The sequence below is a fragment of the Cheilinus undulatus genome, linkage group 22 (genome assembly GCF_018320785.1).
Source record: "Cheilinus undulatus linkage group 22, ASM1832078v1, whole genome shotgun sequence".
In the NCBI taxonomy this organism is placed as follows: domain Eukaryota; kingdom Metazoa; phylum Chordata; class Actinopteri; order Labriformes; family Labridae; genus Cheilinus; species Cheilinus undulatus.
This window is the reverse complement of record NC_054886.1, coordinates 27,064,407-27,084,716: the sequence shown is the minus strand read 5'-3', so window position 1 is coordinate 27,084,716 and position 20,310 is coordinate 27,064,407. Positions and strand designations below refer to the sequence as shown.

The following is a 20,310-nucleotide window of genomic DNA, read 5'->3' as shown; positions in this document are numbered from 1 at the left end:
GTAGGTTTAGAGCTGGATTTAGACAAGGAACATCAGCATTCAGTGTTGTGAGGCACCATCTGTCCCTGTGCTGGAAAACTCCCACACGACACACAAACACTCGCAGGCAGACGCACACTCACATGTTCCCCTTGTACACACAGACTTCCTAATTATCCCCCTCCAGCGGATGCTTGATTCTTCATCTCCTCCCCTGTCTTTTTTCACCTCTGTCTCCCCTCAGTATCCCTCTGCATCAGACAGAGATGGTTTCTCTTCTATAAGGGGATTGCCCCACACATACCCACAGAGTTTCTCTCCTTCCTGCCTCAGTTTACGTCTCAATCCCTGCAGCTTCAAATAAACTCTGACAACGTAGTATCAGTGTTTTTTGCTTTCTGCTTTTCTGCTTAAAAATGAAAATTCTGCTGCATCTCACAGCTGTTTTTGCACTGTAGATCAAAATATTTTAAATTCTCTCTCTGGAGCTCTGGGTGGGGATCAAAGGTGCTGCACTGGAATGGTTCAAATCTCTGTCAGCCTGGTGATGCCACCTCCTCCTCAGCCCCTCCTCCAGGGCACCATACTTGGTCCGGTTCCTTTTTCTTCAGACATGCTCCCCTCTGGGTCCATTTTGAAAAGATACTGCATTTAATTCAGTTTTCATGCTGATGATGCACATTTTTATTGACCTCTGAAAACCACAGGCCTGAAAACCTCAAACTTAAAAAAAAAAAACAGCTTTTGGCTATGCATGAGTAATTATCTTTGATTTCACTGATGTTCTTTTGTCCCCGTTTTTAAATTGGCCGTCTGTTTTATTGAGTTTTTAATGTTGTTAATCTTTATTAGAGAGAACTGATCTTTTTTTTTCTTGTTTTTTTTAATGTGCTTTGTAGAATTAGATTGGATTGTGTTGTTAGCATTGTCTTGGCATTTTTAGAAGACATGCTAATGACCACTCAGAAGTTAGAAAGTTACTTTGATGACCACCTGTGACTCTTCATCAGAGTGACTCTGTGACTGTTGAATGGTCATCAGAGTAACTCTGTGACTGTTGAGTGGTGATCAGAGCGACTCTGTGACTGTTGAGTGGTCATCAGAGTGACTCTGTGACTGTTGAGTGGTCATCAGAGTGACTCTGTGACTGTTGAATGGTCATCAGAGTGACTCTGTGACTGTTGAGTGGTCATCAGAGTGACTCTGTGACTGTTGAGTGGTGATCAGAGTAACTCTGTGACTGTTGAGTGGTGATCAGAGCGACTCTGTGACTGTTGAGTGGTCATCAGAGTGACTCTGTGACTGTTGAGTGGTCATCAGAGTGACTCTGTGACTGTTGAATGGTCATCAGAGTGACTCTGTGACTGTTGAGTGGTCATCAGAGTGACTCTGTGACTGTTGAGTGGTCATCAGAGTGACTCTGTGACTGTTGAGTGGTGATCAGAGCGACTCTGTGACTGTTGAGTGGTCATCAGAGTAACTGTGTGACTGTTGAATTTTCATCAGAGTAACTCTGTGACTGTTGAGTGGTCATCAGAGCGACTCTGTGACTGTTTAATGGTGATCAGAGTGACTCTGTGACTGTTGAGTGGTCATCAGAGTGACTCTGTGACTGTTGAGTGGTGATCAGAGCGACTCTGTGACTGTTGAGTGGTCATCAGAGTGACTCTGTGACTGTTTAATGGTGATCAGAGTGACTCTGTGACTGTTGAGTGGTCATCAGAGTGACTCTGTGACTGTTGAGTAGTCATCAGAGTGACTCTGTGACTGTTGAGTGGTCATTAGAGTGACTCTGTGACTGTTGAGTGGTCATCAGAGGGACTCTCTGCCTGTTGAGTGGTAATCAGACTCTGTGACTGCTGATTGATCATCAGAATCACATTTTTTTTCTTTTTTTGTGCTTTGTGTTAGGACTCTCAAATACTGCTTTTTTTGTACAGATTTGCATGTGTAATTTTTATCTAACATTAATAATGTATTCACCTTCTCCATGACTTCCTTTTGCCAATTCTCTCTAATGTAGCAGTGTCCTATCTGCAATGTCTGATATCTTAAATTGGTCCCTAACAAGGTAGAGAAACAGGAATCTAACCTTTAAAGATGTACTCAGACATTTCAGACATGATTCAAAGGTGAACAAGCAGGTTTAAAATGATCATTCTCTCTCTCCTTTTCTTGCTAATGATATCTCTGCAGCTGTCACGTGATGATGAAACATGATGTTCAATGTCCATCTGGCAGTGATGACTCTGCCCCCGTGTTCCTTCAACATAGACATACTTACATGTCAGTGATGGAGGAGAAAGGTCACGTCTCTCAAGTTAATTAGTCCACGTAGCCTTCAGGTCTGGAGAGGCTTTCTTTTCCTCCTCATCTTTCTCTTTACCCCTCATTCTCTCCCTCTGCCACCAGAGCGTGACGTCTCTTTAACATTTCTTAGCATACATCCTTTCTTTGGTTTCCTCAAGCTACTGTACACACATACAAACTGGGTAAATTCACAGTATCTTTGATCCTGAAGCCAAAATCAATTTGTCTCGTATGTGCAGTGGAGCTACTAAGTTTAATTACTTCACCGTTGTAGCTGAGGGGCCAAAGCATGTGTGTTGGGAAGCGTAAATGTATCTGATAAAAAAAAATGTGCATGCTGGTGAACTCTCCCTGAGGGGTGAACGCTCTACTACAGATTACTGCTGTTTGTTTTTCAAGCCTGTCCCTTAACGTGTTTACTTTAAGATCTATAGGTTTGATATCTTAGCACGCATGCAGGGATGCACCAGGTGAAATGCTGCAAGAAATGCTAGAGTTTTCAACCTTCTCTCCATCTAACCAGCGAGATATCTGACTAAACTAATGATAAACCCTTTTTTAATGCTTCTGAATAGTAACATTACAGTAGCAACTGTTGCTTTCCCCCGTCGTCTCTCCAAGAAAATGAAGGATGTGACCTTCAGATCCTAAATGGTCTTTACATTCCACATTTCATCTGACATGCATGAATGAGAATCACTCAAGGTTTTTGCAAGGTTATTATATATCACTGTAATAATGGTATGGTATGCTACTAGAGCCTAGAGCTATAAGGCCTCTATGGGGATGACATTGAATGTAAATGCAACAAAAATGATGGCTTTATAATGAAAATAGGTCTATGGAAAGTAGGATGTACTTGTGAGCTTTGCAGGAACATTCAGAAAGAATATGTATGTTTTCTGTCAGTTTGGCTACATCAATGACATTTCCATATCTGGATAAGAAAGATTTATTATCATCTATTTATTTTTATCTGTGGATTTATATCTTATTTCTTTGCTTATTTGTCACATGTTATGTTTAGATCAGCGGTTCTCAACTGGTGGTTCGGGCCCAAAGGTGAATCGCGGAGCAGTTTTCAGTGGGTTGCCTGCATTGAAAAGGAGCATTGATACCTTTTTATTTTACCATGTTTTACTGTGAAATTGGGTAAATTTAAATGTCTGATCAATATTCCAACTAATCTATCTCCTCTTTTTGGCTACTGTTTCCATGGTAATGAAGTAATTTCACAAGTTATCTGGAAAACTGGCAACAACTGACACATAATGACGGGGAAAAAGGGTGTGAAATTTGTCATTTTTTTCCCTTTACTTTTTTATATCAGGTGTTTTGGTCCAATCATGCTCCAAACTGCAATATATTCAATTATCTAAACATACACTGTCGACCTTTTTATGGACACTTGGGTTGTGATCTGTCCTGAGACAGACTGGTGGGTCCTGAGGCCGGACCAGTTGAGGGCCACTGGTGTAGATTATCAAGCAAATTTTGATATCAAACAAAGATAATCCTGCATAAAGACAAAATGCAGTTTTTAAGGGCAGCACGGCGGCACAGGGGTTAGCGCTGTTGCCTCACAGCAAGAAGATCGCTGGTTCGCTTCCCGGTCAGGGCCAGGGCCTTTCTGTGCGGAGTCTGCATGTTTTCCCAGTGCACGCATGGGTTCTCTCCGGGTACTCCGGCTTCCTCCCACCATTCCCACTCATTAGGTTAACTGGTGACTCCAAATTGGCCGTGAGAGTGCCTGGTTGTCTGTCTCTATATGTCAGCCCTGCGATTGACTGGCGAACGGTCCAGGGTGTAACCCGCCTCTTGCCCGATGACAGCTGGGATAGGGTCTAGCCCCCCATGACCTGGAACGGAATGAGCGGTGTAGAAAATGGATGGATGCAGTTTTTAAATGATGATTTCTGTTATTTAAGAAAAAGCCACGCAAACCTACGTGGTCCTTTCTGAAAAGTAAATCGATAAATTGGTCAATTAGAGCCGATCAAAAATAATCCTAACCTTGCATACCAGATGGATACGCCCGTTTCCGTGTTTCTCACTGGCGAATCCATCTTGCAAAAGCTCCTGTCTGAAGTGTTTGGGCCCAGTTAGAAAGTGACAGGACCAATCAGCGTCGAAGAGCAGTACTTTCTGGTGCGGCGGAGTCGTGATGTAAGCAAGCAGCAACAACAGGGTGGTGCAGTTATGGCGGAAGAGATTAGTGTGGATGCTGCTATAGCTCTAGTTTTATTGGGAGTTGGTGACATTTCTTTGTTAAAGGAAGAGCAGAGAACAGCTTTGAGTTGTTTTCTTTTCAAAAATGATAAAAGTTGTGTACTGACATGTCTACAGTCGCCATGGTTTGCGTCGTTTAGTCCTCGGTAGGGGAGCAGCTCGATAGCAGCTACATCACGTGTTTTGTCACTCTGATCAGCTAATAAAGATGTGACGGACAGAACTTTCATCCTGTCACCCTCTGAGTTTTTTATAAAGGCTCTGCCCTTTCCCAAACGCTGTCTATGAGAGGTTTACCAGATGGATGTGTTTCACACATCCATCTGGCGTGCCAGGTTAAAATAATCCTTAATCGTCCAAAAGTTGTCTGATATAGCCAATGCTAACACTTGTATTTTCACTAATAAAGTGCAGGGAATATGACTTGGTTTTACTCAGACATAATGTGTACGTTCTGTTATTAATCCAGTCGAGGGCGCTCTGACTCCTTTCTGTACGCTCCATACTTACCTTCTTACAGCAGAGTGAACTAGAGCCCAGAGCGTCTTGGCTGGGCATCAATTTTGTTGAAGAGAATGGCCAACATAAGTGGAAATTTTATAACTAGTATCCGGTTTCAGTTCAACCCACTTGTCTATGAGTCATGACGTGCCTCATCATGTCAATCCTGCTTATTTGTTTCTGTTAGAAAGCTAAAGTTAGGATAACCTAGCTTAACATTAGCTAGCTATAAACTTAGCAGAGTTTGTAACGACAACATAATGGGGCAATATCTGGCAGTATCATTACACTTTTACAGGCAGCTGCATGCTGCCAGATAAGACCAGAGTGAAATAGATTTTACAGCAGTGCTCAACCATTTCCTTATTATCTACAGAGAATAAGCCTGGCAGAACCCAGGCAGTTCAATTTGAGGGCGCTGTAGCCGAGATTCTACTGATCATCAAGGGTTTACCTAAAGGTTTTGTCTTGGGACCACTCTTATTTACGTTTTATATCAATAGCCTCGGACGTAATATTCCAAATGCTACTTGTCACCTTTATGCTGATGATACTGTGATGCTCTTTGCATCCTCAAGAGCTGATGAAAGAACATTGTCTGGGAAAACTGTGACTAAATACAGTCAAGAAACTGAGCTGGTATCTTCTTTAAAAAATCTCCAGTTTTTACGTAACAAAAACTTATCTTTCAAGGAGCATGTTGCCAAAAAGCTGAAGGCTTTGCTTGGTTTTTCTTTAAGAAACGAGTCCTCTTTCTCCTTCTTTGTCAAAAAGAGATTAATGGAGTCCCCTTTATTACCTGTCCTTGACTCTGGTGATCAGCCTTCACGTGTTGGCCAGTGTGTATGATGGAGCTTAGAGTTTTATCTCAATTATGGGTTTCTTTCTCAGTATTGCACTTTATACTCTAAAGTCAGCTTTACTTCTTTAAGTGCGTGACGCCTTGGACATTGGTGCATCTTCATTTATAAAGCCATTCCGGGCAAAATTCCAGATTATCTTTCCTCGCTTTTAATCTTGAAGGATGGATGGCATTTGTTTAACTTTGTGCAGATTGTTGTTCCCAAAGTATGAACTGAGTAGAAAAAAAGACTTTTAGGTTTTCGGCACCGTTTGCTTGGAACAGACTGGTTTTAAACTGCTCAACTTGGTGTTTATGAATGTTTTTAAATCACTAGTAACGTCTTTTGAATCCAAACTTTCCATGTGTCACTGATTTAGTTGATGACTTATTGTTTTTAATGTGTGCTGTATTGGGACTAATCCAGCTGAATAAAAGTTAAATAAATTAACTGATAACTGGTCGTCCCTCGGATAACTGGCAATGAGTTTGTCACATCGCTGTGGAGGAATTTTGCCCCACTCTTCTTTGGAGAATTGTTTTAATTCAACCACATCGGAGGGTTTTTCAGCATGAACAGCCTGTTCAAGGTCATAACTTAGCATCTCAATCAGATCTTAGTCCAGACTTTGACTAGACCACTCCAAAACCTTCCATTTTTTCTGCTGCAAAACCCAAGTGCACTTGAGCTTGAGGTAAAGAACTGCTGGCTGTACATTCTCTGGTTTTCTAGTGGAGGACAGAACTCATTTATGGCAAGTCATCCAGGATCTGAAGCAGCAAAGCAGTCCCAGCCCTAGTCATTACCACCACCACGTTTGACTGTTGGTATGATGTTCTTTTGAGGAAATTCTGTTAATTTTATGTTACCAGATGTAACATCCACAGAATCTTTTCCCAAAAGTCTTTGGGGTCATCAAGATGTTTCTTGGTAAATGTGAGATGAACCTCTCTGTTAATTTTGGACAGCAGTGGTTTGGGCCTTGGAAATCTTCCATGGATGCCATTTTTTTGCCTAGTCTCTTTCTTATTGTTGATCACTGACCTTAACTGAGTCAAGTGAAGCCGGCGGGTCTTTAGATTTGTTCTGGGTTCTTTTGTGACCTCCTGGATGAGTCATTGATGCATCTTAGAGTCATTTTGGTAGGCAGGCCACTCCTGGGAAGCTTCCAAGTTTTCTCCATTTGTGGGTACTGGCTCTCAACATGGTTCGTGGAGTCCCAAAATCTTCTGAATGGCTTTGTAACCTTTTCCAGACTGATGGATATTAGTAATTTTGTTTCTCATCCATTCTTGAAATTTGTATTCATTTTTTTCAAGTTTCCTCAGGGTTCCAAGTTTTCTACATTTGTGGATAATGGTTCTCAACCCTGGTTTGCCAGAGTCCAAAAGTCTAGAAACAGCTTTGTAACCTTTTCCAGACTGTAGATGTCAGTGGCATTGTTTCTACGATTTCTTGAAAATCGTATTATTTTTTTCAAGTTTCCCCATTGTTAAAAGTTTTCTCTTTTTGTGGATAATGGCTCTCAGCTGGGTTAATTGGAGTCCTAAAGCCTTAGAAACAGCTTTATAGCCCTTTCCACTGATAGATGTCAATGACTTTGTTTCTCATCTTGAAATTTATATTCATTTTTTTCAAGGTCCACCACTGTTTAAAGTTTTCTCCATTTGTGGATAATGTTCCACTATGGTTCACTGGAACAAATGTTACGACTGATGCTTTCACTTAATGACCTGCAATCAAATTTAAAAAACTGTCAGTTATTATGTCACTTTGGGTGCAATCATATAAGTGACCAGAACAGACTTGTGGTCAAACATCATATTAAACAATCACCAAGATTCGATAGCAGCATCAATAAGTTCAAATATTATTAATTTTAAATTTTGAAAGATGTGGAACCGGGTCCTTATGGTACCAGATTTTGTTCTCCATCACTAGTTGTGATATGTTGAAAACATTTGTACTATTTGCAGATTTCCAGTGTGCAATTTTAAGTTATATAAGTCATCACATCCTCTTTAATTTCTTGTATATTGAGATAAAAGCTGACGTTTTTGTTGCTTTTTTTTTGATAGAACTAGTCAACATTGGAAGCACTGGAACAAACAAATATCAGCCCTTGATTTGCAGAACTCTTTTTATTTGTTTATTGAATCCATACAGTGCCAAAAGCCAAATCATCAGGGTCATCAAGAAGCCAATTCAAACATTTAGCGCTGAGACACTTCACTCCACTTCACAAACTCGGTTCAATTATGCTCTAAAGCACTTCAGATGGTTATTTCTATAAAATGTGCTAACTCCTTTAAAGAGCAGCATTAAATGGAAGTGATTCCTGGACAGTAACAAAACTGTTTTTTAATGTGTTTCAGAGCTAAAATGCAAACGCTGGCCCCGGCTATAACCCGAGAATGAGCTATAAAGTTTCTTATATAAAGTCATCTATATTTCCAGGGGCTGAAGTATGTTATGTGAGGGCCAGCGCCTCTGACATAACAGCACTTTAACGCCTTCTTTGTCATAAATAACTCAATGAAAAGCCATATTGGATATGAGACCAGGAAATAGCCATTTTAGGGGCCATATAGCCCCCACTGGGTTCCCCTGTACTGTTATTTAATATACTTTTATTATGTTGTAGCACTATTACTCCATCCATTGTGCCACTGAAGCACTGATGCTTTACATTTGCTGTCTGTGTTGCTATTCATAATGGTCGGTGTGTTTTTCTTTAGAGCATGTTTATCCCCTTAAATATATCATAGGATATGACCTAGCCGTGAACTTTGATTAATCCCTTGGTAGATTTCTGCTACCCTGTCAAAGTATTGTGTTTTGGTTGGGTTCAGATTGTCTTGCAAGTAAATATAGGTATGATATAATACAAGACAAAGATAATCTGAGTAAATACAAAATGAGAAAAGGTAAATCAGCCCAGGTTGATTTGCTGTAAAGGTTTTGGAGTGGCCAAGTCAAAGTTTGGAACAAAGTCTGATTGAGATTCTGTGGCATGACCTAAAACAGGGTGTTTATGCTTGAAAACCCTCAATGTGGCTGAAATAAAACAATTCTGCAAAGAAGAGTGGGCCAAAATTCCTCCATAGGGGTGTGGAAAACTCATTGCCAGTTGCTTCAAACGCTTACTGGCAGGGTTAGGTTTAGGGGGTAATGGCTGGGGCCAGATAGGTTTGGATGACTTCTCTCCCTTAATTTTTAAATTGTATTTTTTATTTACTCAGGCTGTCTGTCACATATTAACACATTTTGCTGATGATCTGAAAAATTTAAGTATGACAACTAAGCAAAGAAATAAAGACAGCATTTGGGAAAGGACCAAATACTTCATAACAGTATCATATGATGTTGTACAGTTTCATAGGGATGAGAAAACAAACATTATCCTTAATTTTACCACCATTTCAGCTTTATTGGATCAAAAACATGTAGTGTTGTACTCAAAACCACACTGTCCAAGACCAAGACAAGACCAAGACTTTTGGGGATCGAGACCAAGTCAAGACTGAGACCGAGACAAGACCAATTTTATAATTATTATAATTTAGTTAATTTTAGTTTTCTTTTTAGTAAATTTGATGGATAAAAGGTTGCTGAAGACCACAAAACATGTCCTTTAAAAGTCCCATTTCATTTCACGGGGAATGAAGTTTAAAGGAAAGCTTGGTTGCATTTAAGAAACATAATAGACTGCAGCATTTTGTGACCTAAACGTGCACGGTGGGGTCTCATTATAATGAAAGATAGGGATAGTTAATTTTTATTGAAATTGATACTGTTATTGATGCTCCTTATCGATCTGAGTCTTTGTGGATACCACTAAAGATACTTTTCTATAGATTGGGGTAAAGACGAAATGAGGACAAATACTTACAATAGAAGTGGTAAAAACTGTGTCGTGTTTGAGTTCAAATGTCATTATTCAGCCTATAACATCTATTTTATATCCATGAAACACAAACAATGTCTTTATTACATTAAGGAGGTTATGTGATCAGGTGGGTTAGTTAGTTTGTTAGTTTGTTTGTTGGCAACATAACTCAAAAAGTTGTGGACGGATTTTGATGAAATTTTCAGGAAATATCAGAAATGGTACAAGGAAGAACTGATTAGATTTTGGGAGTGATCCGGATCATTGTCTGGATCCAGGAATTTTTTAAAAAGGATTCTGTACTATTGGGAGATAGGGCTAATGGCGGAGGTGTGCGCTCTCGAGTACTTTTCTAGTATTCAAAGCTGCATTTATTGTAGTCAAAAATAAATTTTCTTATCTTTTATGGGACATTTGAACATATCACACCATATAGGATAAAGTCATCTAATTTTCTGAGGTTACCTGAACACACCATATTTTCTATCTCTAAAAATTACACATGAATTGAAGGTATTTGTTGTTTTAAGTGCTTCTCCTTATTATCAAATTAATGAAGTTGAAGAAAAGCAGATCAGTACTGGTCACAACCAGTCTTGATGCAGCACCCCGAGTCTGGCCAGTCCAAGTCCAAGTCAAGACCAAGACCTTCAAAATGACTGGTCTGGAGTACTACAACACTAAAAACATGTCCACATTTGCCTCTACAGTTCATCTAACTGCACTTAACCCATTACCTCATTCAGCTGTACGTGACATTAGCTTGTTCTTCTTGAAGAAGCTGCTAATCAAGGACCATCCCGATGCTTGGATTTCCAAACATTTCTTCGGCTAACGAGGCGTTGTGTTAATCATACTCTGTCAGATACTAATGAGCAGCCACGGCATCATTTCTCACATGCCTCTGATTGCTAAATATAAAGCTAATTACCATTTATGTGCTTTTTGACATTGCGTTTGACAGCCTGTCACCACGCCCCCGCTGGGCTCTTAGAGCTAAATTAGCTTTCCTGATGCCCTCTGAAGAACACACGTGTCACCAAATTGTCAGAATCAGGCCGGTTAACCTTGCTGAAAATAGTCATTATTGAAAAGCCCTGTCAGGATTAGAATATTACAGATTTGGACTGTGTGATTTAAGAGGAAATTCAGTCACTCTGCTCTTGAGAGAAGCACCAAAACTCCCTAATAACGGCATTAAAAACGTTAATACCTGAAAGATTCCTGAAAAGATGGTTACATCTTCATCCTGTTATGTAGTAAACACAAATAATAGCTTCCTTGTATGACACATACTCAGAAAATAACCCACAAAGTAATTGCTCGCCTCCAGGCTGTCTGTCAAACACAGGCTGCTTCTATAATGACATGCTAATAAGGCGCTAACGACAGAAAAAAAGGCTAACAAGCTTTGCAATTAAAATGACCGAAAATTCCTCTCTTCTCCTCCTCCTCGCTCCACTCCTGCCTCTCCTCCGCTCCTCCCCAGGGGGTCCCGAGTGTTTTGTCAGCATTGCTAGGTTGAAGTAGTGTTTATAATGGCAGGCAGGCACATCAAGAAAGTGTCAGAGAGTATGTCGAGTGTGCGTTTTTTTATTTAATCTCCAATAATGTCGCTGTTTAAGAGCAGGACGACTTGTGTTGGAGGGAAACTCTCCAGAGGGCTTTCTGCGCACACTTCTTCTTCTTCTTCTTTTTTTGGTAATAATTCAAAAGGACATGGTCTGAAAAATTCAAATCAAGCAGAGAGGGAGCAGCAGAGGACAAGAGAGGAGGGAGAAGAGCCTGTTCAAATGGGATGAAGAGGTTTAGCGTCTCCTCTGTCATTTACATAAATTATTGAACGGGTCTCCCTCTTTTGTCTGTCGAATCGATAGAAACAGAGAGTTACCCACTAGACAACGCTCTTTATATATGAACAGGAAGCCCCCCGTAGTGTGTATGCATGCAAGCCAGTGCAACAAGAGAAGGGAAATGGGACCGCGTAAATTATAGACTCTCTGACTTTTTTGGGAATTGAAGTTGGTTTTGATGAAACAGGGCATTTTAAGGCAACGACAGGGGAGTAGCCAGAGATGGCATCAGTACCCATGCTTTGATGCCAGCATGTAGCATTGGAAGCAGAAAAGATAGACAACCTCCTCCAGTGAGTTCTGGGTGTGCCCTGGGGCCTCCATTCAGTTGGACGTGCCTGGAAGACCTCCACAGGGAGGCAACCAGGAGGCATCCTAAACAGATTCAGATGTCAAGGCTCCTCTAAGGCTGAGCCCAGCCACCCTCCTCAGGAATTTTAATTCGATTGCTTGAACCCGCAATCATGTTCTTTCAGTCATTACCCAGAGTTCATGACCACAGGTGAGGCCTGGGACAAAGATCCACCATTAAATTGAGAGTTTTGCCTCCTGACTCAGCTGCCTCTTCGCCGCGATGGTACAGAACGTACCGCACTGCAGGTGCATCTGCAATACCGCAATACCTCGCCCCCCTCTACCCTCACTCATGAACAAGACCCGGAGACTCTTGAACTCCTTCACTTGGGCAAAGACACTCTCCTCACCTGGAGGGTCTCTCCACATGGCACACAGATAAAAGAATCTGCACTGTATGGACAAAAGTATTTGGTCACCTGCCCATTCTTCCGTATTTTGCCACATGTATTTTACCCTCTGTCTTTACAAGCCTTCCAGGCCTGGCTGCTGAGAAGCACCCCATCAGCATGATGCTGCCATCACCGTGCTTCACATTGGGGATAGTGTGTTTGTGGTGATGTGCAGTACTTTGTGTGACCAAACATTGTCTGATGGCCAAAACAGCACAATTTTGGTCTCATCAGACTGAAGAACTTCCTCGTACTTGACCATGGAGTCTCCAGCAGGCCTTTTGGCAGATTAGTCCAGATTTGATAAGTTTTCTTCAACAGTGGCTACCTCTTTAGCACTCTCACATAAAGTTTTGACTAATGAAAAAACAAGGTAACAGTTGTATTCAGAGTCTCTCCCATCTCAGCTGCTGAAGCTTGGAACTCCTTCAGAATAGTCAGAGGTGCCTTGGTGGTCTTCCTCAGGATGGCCTGATCTTGGCAGATTTATATGTATGCCATATTCCTTCCATTTCCTGATGGATTTAACTGAATTTCGAGGAATTTTCAGTGCCTTGGAATTACTTTGTATCGATTCCCTGACTTATACTTTTTAATAGCCTTTTCACCTTAAGTGTTCTTTTGCCTTTATGGTGTAATGGTAGTCAGGAATACTGATTAACCAGTGACTGGACCTTCCAGACACAGGTGTCTTTCTATTACCATCACTTGAGATTCATTCACTGCATTCAGGTGACCATTTGGCTCATGTCAGTCACTTTAAAGCAGGGGTGTCAAACTCAATCACAGCAGGGGCCAGATTCTGGATTTAGATCTAACCTGAGGGTCTAACAGGGTCAACATTTAACCATAAACTGTCAACCTCATTTTCACCAGTAATACAATATGAAAAAAAACTGCACTGATGATAAATCATTTGGAAATTCCAAAAAGTAAAAATGAATTTAAAGGCTCAAATCTGAGATAAAAATTCCAATTTATTAGTTCAAAAGATCAGAACACGATATTAAAAGTAGAAAAAAATGCTCTTAAAGAGCAAATTTATGAGGAGAAAGTTGAAATCATAAGTTTGAATGGTCAAAACATGAGATCAAATTTGAAATCATGAGTTTAAAAGTCAAAAAATGACTTAAAATTTTTAATTGTGAGTCGGATAGGTCAAAACATGGGATTAAAAAGCCAAAAATTAGGGGTTGAAATGTCAAAATATGAGCTAGAATTCAAAATTAAAAATATGACTTAAGTACAAATTTGGGAGTGCAAAAAGTCAAAATATGAAATAAAAGTACAAATTTTTCATTTGAAATATCAAAATATGACAAAAAAAAATTGAAATCGTGTTTTTTAAAAGTCAAACTATGGGATTAAAAATGCCAAACTAAGGAGCTGAAAAGGTTGAAATATGGCTTGAAATATAAAATTAGGAATCTAAAAGATAAAAATAGTATATATAAAGTCCAAATTCTGAGTTGAAAAGGTCAAAGTATGAAATGAAAAGTCAAAATCATAAGTTTGAGTTGTAATCTTGAGTTGCAAAATTGAAAATATGAAATAAAGCACATATTAATTTCTTTTCCTACATTTTGAGTTTTTATGAAATCTCTTTTCTACTTCTTCAGATTTTTATGGCTTAACAAGGATATTTTAAATTATCAAGTGGAAGTTTACATTATTATACTGGAGGAAACCTGCAGACCTCAAACTGGTGGGCCAAGTATTATACAAATATGATATGATCTTGTGGGCTGGATATAATCGTTCCAAATGTCAGATTCAACCCCCAGGTCTTGAGTTTGACACCCATGCTTCAAAGGGTGTAAATATTAATGCAGCCACTTATTTGATATCACATTGACATGTAATCTTAGGACAAAGCTGTACAGCTTTAAAAATGAAACAAGCTTCACACACTTGGCATGCTGTCAGAAGAAAAATGTCCATCGTGTGATCCTGCCGAATGTCTGTATAAGGCAACATCTCCCTCCACCTTCTTCTCTCTGTGTGTTGATGAGTGTCTTTCAAAGGAACTCCCTGGCAAGCAAACAAATAGAGAGAAGACAGAGCTTCCTAGTGCTGACAGCAATGTTAACGTTATTGTCTCATCTGTAAAGGGCTGGAACTTGAATCTTACAGGTTTCTTTGTTTGTTGGCTTTTTGGCTTTGACTCACTCAGCTGAGAAGAGAAGGCAAAGCTGTCAGGAGCAGATTTACAACCCGGCAGAACTCCCAGCTCTTAATCTGCCTTGCAGACAGAGATGTTGGCGCAGCAGGAGCATTAAACAAATAACATTTATGAGCGCTCTGCACTTCCAATGTTTTTGAAACCACGTTGTGAAAAATTGTGTTTGCACAAAGTCTCTGAATCAAATCCAAGGTAAAGAAAAAGTTGTGCAGAGAAATATTTAAAAAAGATCTTATCATGGTTTGGGTTTATAAATATTGTGTAGTCTGTGCTTCGGAAATTTATATTTGGCATTATTTATAAGAGATGTCAGGGCAGTGCTGTGAAGGTCTAAGTCTTCAGTGTGTGGGTAAAACGTGCTGTAATGCAGCAGTTCATCTGTTTAACTAGACTGGATTGATCTTAAATAACCATCTTTAAACAAGCACAGCCTCCTTGGGCCTCTGTGAGGAAGAGAATCACCAGACAGTGAAAGTTGAAAGGCTGGGGTGGTTTCATAGGGGTGTGATTCATGGACATCTTGAAGTGAAAAGAGCACTAGGCCCAAGGATCTCGACCGTTCACCTTGAATTGGTTTATCCTAGTGTCTTAGTCGACATTTGTGCAAGGAAAATCCCTTTAAGGCTTCTTCAGTCATCACTTTCACAGGCAAGGAATGAACATGAGGCCCAGTGCCCTTGACTTTTGATCTGAGATCATCAAAATCAAATCAGTTCAGCCTCAAGTCATGGTGGGCATTTGCGCAAAGTTTGAAAATGTCCTTTAAAGCTTTATTTAGACATCAAGTTCACAAGCAAAGAATGAATATGAGGCCCAATCACCTTGACCTTTGATCTATAACCATAAAAATCTAATTAGCTCAGCCCTGAGCCTCATAGGCATTTGTATAAAGTTTCAGAATACCCGTAAAAGTGTTCTTCAGACACCAAGTTCACAAGCAAAGAATGAATATGAGGCCCAATCACCTTGACCTTTGATCTATAAGCATAAAAATCTAATTAGCTCAATCCTGAGCCTCATAGGCATTTGTATAAAGTTTCAGAATACCCGTAAAAGTGTTCTTCAGACACCAAGTTCACAAGCAAAGAATGAACATGAGGCCCAATCACCTTGACCTTTGATCTATAACCATAAAATCTAATTAGCTCAGCCCTGAGCCTCATTGGCATTTGCATAAAGTTTCAGAATACCCATAACAGTGTTCTTCAGACACCAATTTCACAAGCAAAGAATGAACATGAGGCCCAGTGACCTTTTCATGTGTGAACATGTGTGCAAAGAGGAAAACAAAATTCCCTCATATACCTTTATTGAGATGTCATGTTAACAAGCAAGGAATGAACATAAGTCCCGATGACCACTGATGTTATACCTCCAAATTCAATCAGTTAATCCTTACATGAACTTGAGATTTTGTAATGACAAGTGAGGGATGAACATGAGGTCCAATGACCTTGGCCTTTGATTTTTGAACTCCAAAATCATTTTCTTTCCTTAAGTCATGAAAGAGCTATTTGTAAAGTTTGAAAAAAAAAACCCTTAATAGTGTTATTACAACATATTGTATCAAACAAAGAATGAACATGAGGCCCAATCACCTTCCTTTTTGGATTTGTGACCATCAAAATTAACCTGACATGCCAGATGGATTTGTTTGGAGAACCTACCATAGACGGTGAGCCTTTAAAAAAGAACTCCGAGGGTGATTGGATAAATGTTCTGTCTGTCACGTGTTCACGGGACAATCGGAGCAACAAAACAAATGACGTCGTAGGTGTGCGCTGCTACCGAGGAGTAAACTCCATAGAGAACTGCGTAAGGTGAACCATGGTGACTGTAGACATGTCAGTACATGACTTATGTTGTTTTTGAAAGGAAAACAACTCACTGCCGTCCTTTGTTCTTCTTTTACAAAGAATTGACGTCAAGTTCTGATAAAACTGACGCTATAGCAGCATCCATGCTAATCTCTTCTGCCGTAATTGCACTGCTCGCTTTTGTCATTTAGGCCACACCCTGAAGTACTGCCTCTTACCGATTTGTTGTTTTGTACTCAAGACCACACTCTCCGTGACCAAGACTTGAGACCTGAGACCAGAGTGCACTGAGACCAAGACCAAGACCTTTTAGGGTCAAGACCAAGACAAGACCAAGACCATGAAAATCCATTTTAAAAAAACCATGACAAGGTTGAACAGTTAAAGAGCATTCTCTATTTAATTTTAGTTTTCTTTTTAATAAATCTGACAGATAAAAGCAAGGTGGCTGCAACTACAACATGCAAAAATCTCAAATCTTTTAAATTTGTTCAACTAACTTCATGTAAAAAAATAAATCCTTCTTTATTTTAAAGCAACTGGCAAGTCCGGGATTATTTTAAATATCTAAAAAGGAGATTTGTCAGGTGAATGAGGCCTAAAGTAATTGTTCAGAGGTATTGCTTGACCTATTAGATATGACCTCAGACATCTGATCAGTTCATTCTTGGAGCGGAGCAGACATTTGTGCAAAAATGGGCCATTATCAGACAGCAAGGTTGCAGGTTTTTTTTCCCAACGTGATGACCCCCAATGCGATAAAACTTCACACACCACTGAAGCTATCAAGTGGCACCAGCATGGCATGCATTGTGCGATTCTGTGGGTGCGTGTCTAGCAGCGTTAAGGAGGTGGATTGAAGGTGAAGGCTCCAGTATTGTTATGCTCATCATTACTTCTCTCTTTATGTCAACGCCTGCCCCAAAGATAAAAGAAGAGAGAGGGGAGGGGGTTTTGAGTTCAAGCAAAACTTTTTTCGCACTCATCAGTCTTTGATATGTATTTGACATAAATTCAAGCAAAGGCAAAGAAAAAATACCCCAGAAAATAGAAAGGAGAAGAGAGAGAAAAGATGGGAAAATGAGAGGGACTGATGGAAAGAAGAAGACAAAAGCTGGCAGATTTTATTGCTACTCTTTGTTAGTATTTTCGATTATTAGGAATTATTCATCTGCTTGTTGAAGCTCTTTGTTGTGTAAAAATCTACAATAGGGAATGGTTTGTATTGTCTTCAGCCAAATACAGAAAGCCCTAAGTTTGCTGAATCTAATTTTAATTTAAGTTTGAATTTGATCCAGCTTTCCATTAAATCTAAGAACAACCTAACACTCAAATGGCCTGCCATTCCTATTGCTGAGAAAGCAATGTCACAAATTGCCTCTATTTCATCTTTACAAAGGAGCGTCCATGGGCAGCAGACCACCAGTGTTGTTCAACTATTTGAAACACAATAAAGCAAACAAATAATGATTGTATTGCAGGACCTCTGTTAAGAAAATTACTTCAGAGCTAAAACCTCATCATAGAATGGACAGCTGCAGAAAATATGTGGAACAATAGCAGCCACAAAATACTTAAAAGGTCCTTCAAGCAAACAAAAGCTGAGAGGTATTGTTTTGTGTTTGGTAAAACAGGTAGTTACAGTTTGATCAGGCAGAAATTTGCATGAGTAGGTGTATTCTGTTGTTTTATAAGGTTTCTAACAACCAAACTCAATGTGGACTGTTTTTTTTAATGCCCATTTGGACCTATGGGTTTGAAATATGAATATCAGCTTACTTTTATCCATCTGCTTAGACCAGGGGTGTCCAAACTATGGCCCAGGGACCAAATGTGGCCCGCAAGCCATTTTTGACTGGCCCTCAACAAATTCTTAAAATTAAATGAGATATGGTCCACATTAGAGAACGAAGCTTGTACTACGCTGTATTATTCTTCTAAGTTCCAGCACAAAGCAGTGTTACCATGCTAATCCTGTAAACAAACATTTTGACATGGTGAATTGATAAATTTTTTTCATGACTAAATTTAGACAACACTGTAAGTTTGTAAATTTACTGTTTACAAATTGTAAATGTATAAATAATAACAATAACTTGATTTATAACACCGTGATATCAAGACAGCAATTAGCAGCACCAATGACGTTCCAGAGACAGGGACAGTGGTATCAACTGCTGACCAGAGCCCCCTGAAATCTGATTGGCCAGCCCAAAATCCTTAAAATGATTGGCTATTTGCCTTGTCAGCCATTAGATAGCCATTTCAGCATGCCCAATCACTAAGCATATCTTAACTTACATAAGACTGGTTTTACTTAAGGTTAGGTATATGAAAGTGGCCCCACCATCTTCATATATTTCTGTATGTGGTCAACAATGGAAATAGTTTAGACACCCCTGGCTTAGACAGTTGACCAAACATTTACTGTAACCAGTCTTACATTCATCCATTCATCCATCCACCAATCAATCAATCAATCAATCAATCAATCAATCAATCAATTTTCCATCCATCCATCCATTCATCCATTCATCCATCCATCTACCCATCAATTAATTTTTCCATTGATTTGTCCATCAGTCCATCCATCCATTCGTACATTAATTCATCCATTAATTTGTCCATCCATCCATCCATCCATCCATCCATCCTCCCATCCATTCATTTGTCCATCAGTCCGTCCATCCATCAATTCATTTATCCATCCATCCATCCATCCATCCATCCACCCATTCATCCATTCATTTGTCCATCAGTCCGTCCATCCATCAATTCATTTATCCATCCATCCATCCACCCATTCATCCATTCATCCATCCATCCATGACCCAAACTTATCAACCATCAAACTAATCAAAGCCTCATTAATCTAACCAGCCCACTAATAAACCAACTAACCAGCAATTGTAAGCCTAATAACCAATTAACCCAAAAAAGCAAACCTCAAGCCAGACAGACTGTCTACAAGGCATTCATACAAAAAACCAACTAACCAAACAACCAGAGAAACCACCAATCAACCAACCAGCCAGCCAATAAACCGACAAACCAGTCATCTGTCACCCCCATCCATCCATCCATCCATCCATCCATCCATCCATCCATCCATCCATCCATTAATCCACTCAGCCAGCCAGCTTCTCATTCATCAGTGGATATGAGTGACTAAAACATCATAGTTTCCATCCTTTGGCTTTCTGACTCAATGTCTCAGTATGTAAGTTTCCAAGCTAATGGTTTCAGCCACCTTGATTGTAATTCATATGAAGTGACATGAAATATGAGTACAGGAAATTAAGATTCATATCATGGATAACAACTTTGACTTTATATCTTTGAGTTATACGATTTGCATCTTTTTGCATCTATTCTCCCCAAAACTTAACCCATTTATCTTTCCCTATAGCCTCAAGAGTAAGATATATCCACCTGGACATCAGCCAAACATATGGAGTTTAAATGTTGATGGATTGGGGTAGATGAAGAGCTGGAAATACAGCAGCTTTATTACAGAGTCAAGGACTGATTTATGCTAATGGATGCATCCAGAAACGTCTTCTTAATGAATGCTTTTATTGCTCAGTCCGCCCTACATGATTTGTACCTGTGATATGAGCGTAATGCTCCTCTGTATGATCTGTCTTCCTGCATTAAGGGGTCACCTTTAGCTTGCTATGTTTTGCTACCATTTGGTATCACTTATGACTGACTCTGACACATTCTTGCCTGCAAGACTTGATGTTTGTGAATATTACTGGGGTCATATGGTGCAACAATTGTGTGTGTGATACAGAAGGATCAATGTTCTGTCCATTGTTTGCATTCTGTAACAGTGTTTTTAGGCATCTATCTTTACAGGCGCTTTCACAAATCATGCACTGTGCATGTGGGAGTAACATTGTTTGAATCACTGATGCATATTCTGTTTCATGTTTCATATGATAAGCTGGATATGGTTT

General features: G+C 39.7%; 1 protein-coding gene across 4 annotated transcripts in view; it reads left to right on the top strand.

Annotated features, from left to right (window-relative positions):
* Positions 1-20,310, top strand: part of htr2cl1 (5-hydroxytryptamine (serotonin) receptor 2C, G protein-coupled-like 1) — a 247,858-nt gene that overhangs the window by 107,298 nt on the left and 120,250 nt on the right. The gene's annotated exons all lie outside the window — the stretch shown is intronic.